The sequence below is a fragment of the Equus quagga genome, unplaced genomic scaffold (assembly GCF_021613505.1).
Source record: "Equus quagga isolate Etosha38 unplaced genomic scaffold, UCLA_HA_Equagga_1.0 185616_RagTag, whole genome shotgun sequence".
NCBI classification, from domain to species: Eukaryota; Metazoa; Chordata; class Mammalia; order Perissodactyla; family Equidae; genus Equus; species Equus quagga.
Window position 1 is genome coordinate 1 of NW_025797741.1, and position 7,915 is coordinate 7,915.

Sequence of the window (7,915 nt, forward strand, 5' to 3'; positions counted from 1 at the left end):
CCTGAGAGCTGTCTGGGTTTGGTAGGGGCTCTGCATGTGTGTGTGAGGGAGAGAGGGGCCGGGAAAGGGGTCATGATGAAGCAAAATTATGTAGTAGTACGTCCTTTTTTTTTGAGTGTTACTGCCCCATCCTCTGTGATTATTCTCCCTCTGCCTGGCTGTCCTCTGTATTTACCCTATGGTTAGGCAGTGTCCACTGTCTCTCCATCTCCCTAAGCTGGCATTAAGAATGGCACTGCCTAACATTCTGAATAAAGTCCCTTTATTGACATTGTTTGATTTCTTCTCCATCAATGAAAGCTTACCAGTCTACTTCTCACCATATTATGTAGTAGTTATTTAAATGGAGCACTGGATTGGAATCAGAATAACAGGATCCAAATCTTAGAACTGACTTTGCCCACCAATGTGACTTTAGGACCATCTCTTAATATCTCTGCTTGTGAAGGGAGAATCATAACACTGACTTTCCAGAGTGGGTGTGGAGATTAAACAACATAGGATTCAGAAAGCCCGTGTCCTCAGCTGGGTTATTTGTATCTGAATCTGAGTGGCTGAGTAGTAAAGGGAAATTGGGGAAAAGGAGGGTCGTTTTGGGGCTGGGACTTTTCTTCAGATGCCAATACAGAAATGGCATCTTTTTGTGCGCTCATGTGAGGGCATCTTATTGTATTATTCTATGCTCATGAGAATGGGAGGTGCTCTGACTTTTCTGTGGTTCACGAGGTCATCCTAGCCATTCCTCCACCTTCAGGTACCCGCTGAGTTTCCTCAGCTCAGACCGATTGCAGTCTCCCCTTACTTCAAATTCAGGCATTCTTCAACCTTCTTTGCTCTTCTGCTTCCAAATGGTATCCTTTCCCCTACCAGCAAGCTTCCTAAATAAGTACCTCAGATCATCAGAGCAACTTCTTGCTACTAGTTGTCTGGATACTATTTTGTCTAAGCCGCCCCTCTGTGGAATCTTAGGAGCCTCAGTGAAGGCATTCCCGTTAAAGCCCATGCAGCGCTCTCATCTGACTGGCTCATTTCTTCCGGGCCTGTTCTCCATTCATTTCACCCTGTTCTTTGCTTTCCATTGATGTTTGTTGCTGTTTCTGAGCAATTCTATTAAAATTAAGAAATCTCACTCTCATGAGAATCTAGTTTAGGTTGCAAGATGGAGAAAATGCTCTTCTAACTGACACTTCACATTCCTATGGATGTGACCTAACTTCCAGGGTCAGCTTCATGGGTATGTGACCTGTGCAATCACACAGGACGCCATGCTTAGAAGGGCCCATGCTTGGTGTAATAGCTGCTGTAAACTTTTTGAAATTCTAAGTATTTTTTTTAACACGAGCCCCTGGGTTTTCATTTTGAGGTGGTCCTGCCTCCCCTCACGTCAGCTCCTCCACCCGCAACTCCTGCCTTGCTCATCACTCCCATGTCCTTAGGTCTTTACTGGCTGACCCAGCCCCAAATAGTGATAATATCCTAACTCATATCTGCAGTGCTGGCTCCATCAGTCTTTCTGCTCTCAGCCTGGTTATTTCTCTCTCTGTCTCAAAGACCCTGCCTCTGGGATCCTACCAGCTCTCCAGATGGACCACAGAATGTACTCCTCTGACCTCCTCACCAGCAAACACTCAGTCCTTATTGTAAAAAATTAAAGCTGTCCTTTGAGCCATGTATGAGGCTCCCCATGATGTTTATTGATATGATGGGCAGGACAAACAGAAGCAGGACCTGAAGCACTGTCTACATGGCTCCATGGTGAGGATGGGATCAGTTATCCTCTGTGTCTGGGAATCCCCGCGGGGTGTGGGGGGCTTGCATATGTGGGTGTAAGCGTGTGTACTAGTGAGCGTCTGTTTGCATATGCTCTGCTTATGGGTTGGTCTTGCCTCGGGCAGAATTGTGAAGTTCATCTTTCCTGTTCCCAGCCCATCTCTCACACATACCCAGCCTTCTATTGTCCACAAGCCAAACCCTGCCACTCCCTTGGCACTGGGCTTCCCGCTCCCACTGCAGTGACCACCTAGGGGAGGGGTGGGGAAGGGAAGCACTGAATTACAACCATCCACTGTTTGCTGGATACTGCACATGTAGATTGTCTTGGAACCCTCAGAGCAATATTAAGTGGGAATTGCCGTTGGTACTGCAGAGCAGAGGGAGCCTGAGGTCCACACAGTCACTTGTCCAGGGTCACCCCATCATTAGAGAGCCAGGCATTGGGACCCAGGTTTATCTGGTCCTAAAGGTTCCGTCTTTTCTCACCCGCAGGTGATGACAGGAACCCAGCACTTCCTGGGGGCACACTTAGCTGAGCCTCCTTGGCTACAGTTCAATGAGTCTAAATACAATCCCCGCTTGTTGTCATCAAATAATCCGAGTTAAGATACCAGTATTATGAGTTACTTCCCCTTTCTGGCTCAATGCTCTCATCACCAGGTGACATTTAAGGTCCCTTTCCAGCTCTAAGAGCCTCCTGGGGCTTTTCCTAACCTCACAGCAAACTATCTGCATTTCAATGTGTGTTTGTGACAAAGGAACTTTCTGCACCATCTAGGCTGTTTAACCTAGAATACTAGTGCCAGGACAGATTTCAGGCTGGGGGGATGGGACGCATTGGGGTGAATGCACCCCAATGTCTGAGGTCCCCATCCAGCCCACAGCGGGAACGAATGCTGTACACAGAGCCCTGGCCCTCAGGGGGCTGAGGCTTAGGAAGAGGGAGGCAGAGGTTTTAAATCCAATTTTAAATCCACGTTTCTAAGCAGTAAATCAACAGACCCAGGCGTGTTTTGATTCCCTTCCTCACTGACTCATGTTTCTTTCTGTTCTCTCTAGTCCACTCTAGTTTGTCATCCTTTTTCCCCTCTGCTCAGCGCTCCCTCCATCTACACCTCCCAGGAGTCGGCTCAGCCCGCCGCCCAGGTCCATCTCTGCTTTTTCTGCCCCTCGGCTCTTTTCCCCCAGCATGTAGCAGCTACATCCCCTCCTACTCCTCCCCCAGCCCAAGTTTTCCCTTCTCAGGCTTTCTTTCCAATGTGGCAGCTCTCAGAGTCCTAATAAATCCTCTCCTTCTCCACCGCTCACCCAGTCTCTAAATACCTCAGAGAGAAAAGGGGATCAAAACCTCCCTTGCCCTCCGTCCTTGTTCCCGGACCGTGAGTACTCCATCCCCTCTGCCCCGCTTGCAGAGTTGGCTTCACAGACCGACGACTCGCGCGTCCCAGCTCCGGCCCACCCCACCCTTCTCCGGGGACCGAGGGACTGGGGCTGGAAGGCGGGGAGGCGTCCAAACCTTACCTATGACCGTGAGCTTGGTGCCGGAGCCGAAGTACTGCTCGTAAGAGCACGGAGACCAAGCCCCACACGTAAACCCCTCAGCGCCCCAGCCGCCTCCCGCGCCTGGGTCCCAGCCGGGTCCCGCGCCTGGCTCCAGCGCTGGGGAGGGCACCAGGTGCCGAGATCAGGAACGGCCCTGGGCCCCGCTGCCTGGGCTGCTGGTCCCGTGGCTACTCACCCACGACGGTCAGCCGGCTGCCGGCCCCGAAAGTCTGGTCGGCGCCGGAAAGCACAGCCCCAGAGCTTCTGCCCAAAACCAGGTCCTCCGCCCGCCCGCTCCAGCCCCTCCGCGCCGCCGCGCTTACCCAGCACGAAGAGCCGCGTGCCGGGCCCGAAGTACTGCGTCTCTGAGGTCACGGCCCCCGAGCCCCGCGCAAAAACCCACCGCGCGTCCCGCCCCGCGTCCCCGCTTACCTAGCACCGACAGCCGAGTACCCGGGCCGAAGTACTGAGTATTTTGGCTCACAGCCCCCGGGCGCAGCACAAAAACGGGCCCCTCCACCCTCTTGGTGTCCCAGAGCGCCCCACTCCCGCTCCCGGTTCCACGGGCGCCCCGCTTACCTAGCACGGTCAGCCGGGTGCCCTGGCCGAAATATTGAGGGTCTGTACTCACAGCCCCGAGCCCCAGGACAAAAACCCGGAGGTGCCCTCTCCTGCTGCCCCGGACTCAGCCCAGGTCACGCCAACCAGGAGCTCTCCATCGCGCACCCAGCACCCGGAGCCAGAGTGGCAGGCCCAGGCGCCAAGCCTAGCTTCTGAGCACAGCCCCAAATGGAGCTGGGCAGCTGCCCACCTCTTTCCATCCCGCCCCACGGAACGCCCTGGGACACCCTACTGTCCTCCTTACCGAGCACAGTCAGCTTGGAACCGTCCCCAAAGAACAGCTGCCCCGTGTTCGCACAGCCCTGGGGACCCAGGAGCAAACCCTGCCTTCCCGGACTTAGGGACCCAGGAAGGTCCAGAGCCCACTGCCCAAGGGCCCGGTTTAGGGGGTCCTCGAGGCTGAGCGGTCCACCCATCTTCCCAGCCAGAGGGGCCAGTCTTACCTAGCACAGTGAGCCGAGTCCCTGGCCCGAAGAACAACTCATTGTAAGAGCACAGTGGGAAGGGGCTGCCAAGAATTCCTCCCCCTTCCCCACCTCTCTTGGCACAGACTGAGGGCCACCCTCCTTCTTCGTGTCTTCTCTCTTCCCATTTCCAGAATTAGCTGGACATGGTAATCTGGACATTGCATGATGCCACCCCCAGTTTGCAGAGGAGAATCAACTTAGCTTGGGGGCAATCCAGTGGACTTGAAACCTGTCGGAGTATTAATGGTGGTGGTTGAGCTGGACTTGAGAAGTGTTCCAGGCCAGACCCTGCCTCATACAAATAATCTGTAACCCCTCTGGCCTTAGTTTTTTCACCTGAAAAATGGGGAAAAACTATCTTTCCCACAGGGTTGTTGTGGGTGCCAAATGAATTACGCATGTGCAAGTACTTTGTCAAAGGGCACATTTTGTGAGAAGCACTGAATGGTGATCCCACTTGGATGCCTTGGTCCTTCACGGTCCTGGGAAGCTGAGTCTGGAGCAAGAAGAAGCAGAGATGTTCATTGAGTCCAAGTCTGTGCAAGACCATGTCAGGGTCTAGCTCCAGACACCTCTCCAACTTCTCTCCCCATCCCAGAGCAGATTCCCTGGGCTGTGTGGGGTGTTTTCTGAGGCAGGGCTTTTTGTAAAAGCACCTCCTTTACCTGAATCATCGTGCTCCACCCCCCAGTCCCCACAATGTTACACTATGATTCAAAAATGTTTCCTCCTCTCTGAACCCCCTCCGCCAACCACTGGGCAGCGGCAGGGAGCACAGGTGGCAGAGGTTGGTCTGGTTGAGTGGGGCTGGGAAAAGACAAATTCAGAGTGCCTTTGAAGTGGAGAGCGGCTTGGGGAAGGTCGTGGTGCTAGTGGAGGGGGAGGCACAGAGAGGCCCTGCCCTGGAACGTATACCACTCTGAGGAGTTCTTCTATGTCATCAGGACTCCCCTCTGGGACTCTGTGCCCACCTGCACAGACTGGCATTTATAGTGAGGTGGGGTGGGAGGAGCGAGGGGTGGGATCCATAGAGCAGGTGATGGCAACTTATAGCACGAGGACAGACAGCCTGCAAACCTCTATACTTTCCCAGAACCAAGTCTAAGCTTCCTATCCTTCATTTATCCCACAAATGTTTAATGAACATCTGCTATGTGCCAGGCCTCTGCTGGTTGCAAGGATCCGAGTCTATCCTCAGTGGCATGCACCAACCTGCCTTTCAGCTTTGTATTTTATTACTCCTATCACTGACCCTTGCACTCCGCTAAATGAAAATACCCAGAAGTACCTGACCCTGTTGTTTCAGTCATGCCTCTGACTGTCATGATCACTCTCCCATTTGGATAATTGAGACCAGTTCTTCCTTTGAAGACACTGCCACCTTCTCACCTCTCATTAGTTTTTCCTGCTAATCCCAGTCAGGCACTGAGGGCTAGTCTCTGCTATTTCAAAACATCATCTTGTATTTCCTCTGCTTCTATTCATGAATTATCCCCCTTGTGAACAGGTAAGCTTCTTGCGCACTATAATTTGGATATCTTTCTATTCTTGAAGGTTAATAGCAAAACATTGCAATAATGTGTGCTTAATGAGTACACACATTCATGTATGTGAATTTACGTATAGGCATATAGACACGCACATATATGTTACAACAGAAGGGGAAGGCTGTGTGTGCGGTCTTAAGTGAAAGGGGAGACAGATGTTTAAGGCAGGACTTATCTGCTCCTGAATTGGGTCACTTTGGGTTCACTCGTTTATTCATCTATTTAGTCAAAGATAATTTATTGGCTTTCTACACTGAACCAAGGTACTATACCATATCTCAGAGATGCTATAATAAAACACATCCCTGTGACCAAGGAGCTGGCAGTCAAGTGGGGGTGTCAGATAAGTAAAGAGGTAGTTTCCATCCAGTGTGGTAAGTGTCATGAGGGAGGTGCACAGGACGCTGTGATAACAGAATATAGGGTGCATTTAATCCAACCTCAGGGGAGTAAGGGGCAAGGAAGCTCCAGAGAAGGCTTCTTGCAGGAGTAAAACAGCATTACATTTTTAAGGATAAGTAGAAGTTAGAGTACCATGTCATTCTGGTAGAGGAGTGCAAAATTGCCTGAAAGCAAGTGGCTCAGGGGGTTCAGGGATGAGAGAAGCGAGGTGCATGTGGAATAAGAGGTGGAGGACAATCATGGGTCGTATATGCCATCATAAGGACTTTGGACTACATCACAATGGTGACAGTGAGACAACAAAAGGCTGTTGCAGGATTTCTAGAAATAGGATAGGGCTGATTCTTCATTTTAGGGAAATTTTATTTTCTATCCTTCCAGGAGTGATCAGGGGACATGTTCACATTCATTTAATTCACTAGAGAGAAATTTATAAATGGATTTTTAACTTAAACTGCAGGATGCATCTGCTACTGAGAACCAATAGCCAAGTCAGTACATTCTCTTCTCAGCTAGGAAGCCTCCACGGCGATAAATGAAGATTAGAGTGTACTCAGTGAGACAGCTGAAAGGAATGTGGGCAATAGAGATAAAGCCAAGCTTTGTTAGCCAGGGGCATATGGCCAGTTGGCAGATGGACACACCTATGTAGGTCAGCTCTTCCTCAGAGCACCTTTATCCAGGTAGGACAGAAAGTTCTTATGGTCAACATCCCCATATTTCTAGGCTGTTCCAGAGTAAGCCTGTTCACATCCCATTACCAACTTTCACATTTACTTGAGTTCCCCTGACAAGGAGGAGCAGTGCCAGCCACAGGCTGGGTCCCTTGCCCCTCGCACCTGAAGGGACTACACCTTCCTTGAATACCTCTTGTTTCTATCCTGACTAGAGTCACATGGGCAGTTCAGACATGGGAAGAAGAGATATCTAGACATTCATAAGGCAGAGTCAAGCCAGAACAGGCCATTTTTATTGGTTCAGTCAACACAGGCACACTAGGGTCCCCCTTGGGTCAGAGAGATTTCGGTCATGAGTGTCGAGGTGTGCAAGCACTTGAGGGAGTAGATATCAGGATGAGTAGAGAGATGAGAACAGCTCTTCAGAAGCCCTGGCTAGGAAAAGAAAAAGGAAACTCCATGGTGGGGTGATAATGGTCTGGAAGCTTCTAGCTCCACCTTTGAGCTGGCTTCAGGGATCCTTTCTCTTGACCTGAAGAAGAGAAGGTTTTGAGGGTTACCAGGAGACAGGAGTGGTAGGGATTGAGAAGCAGCAGGATGGCCCACTGAAAAGATGAATAGGGCTCCTCACAACCTCCTGGGTTTGCAGGGAACCCTAGCTTCTCCTTCCCAGCATGGCTCTTCCTCTTCAGTCCCCGAGGGACAAGGCATCTTCTGGGGCATGTGAGTGAACCCTCCTCTTCTTCTCTGCCACACTCTGGTCCTGACAGTGTCTGTATACTCCTGGCTCTGAGGTGCTGTGTCATCTCCAACCTGTCTGTCCCATCCTGCTCCCCTACTTACCATGGCCATCAGCACGAGGGCGCTGACCAGTACAGCATACAGG

At 51.2% G+C, this 7,915-nt stretch overlaps 1 long non-coding RNA gene across 1 annotated transcript; it reads right to left on the reverse strand.

Moving 5' to 3' along the window:
• Window positions 1–7,290: 7,290 nt before the first annotated feature.
• On the reverse strand, window positions 7,291–7,915 carry LOC124233294 (uncharacterized). Its single transcript, XR_006887029.1, has 2 exons — window positions 7,873–7,915; window positions 7,291–7,561 (listed from the first exon to the last, which is right to left on the reverse strand). It is a non-coding gene; the product is annotated as an uncharacterized LOC124233294 (long non-coding RNA).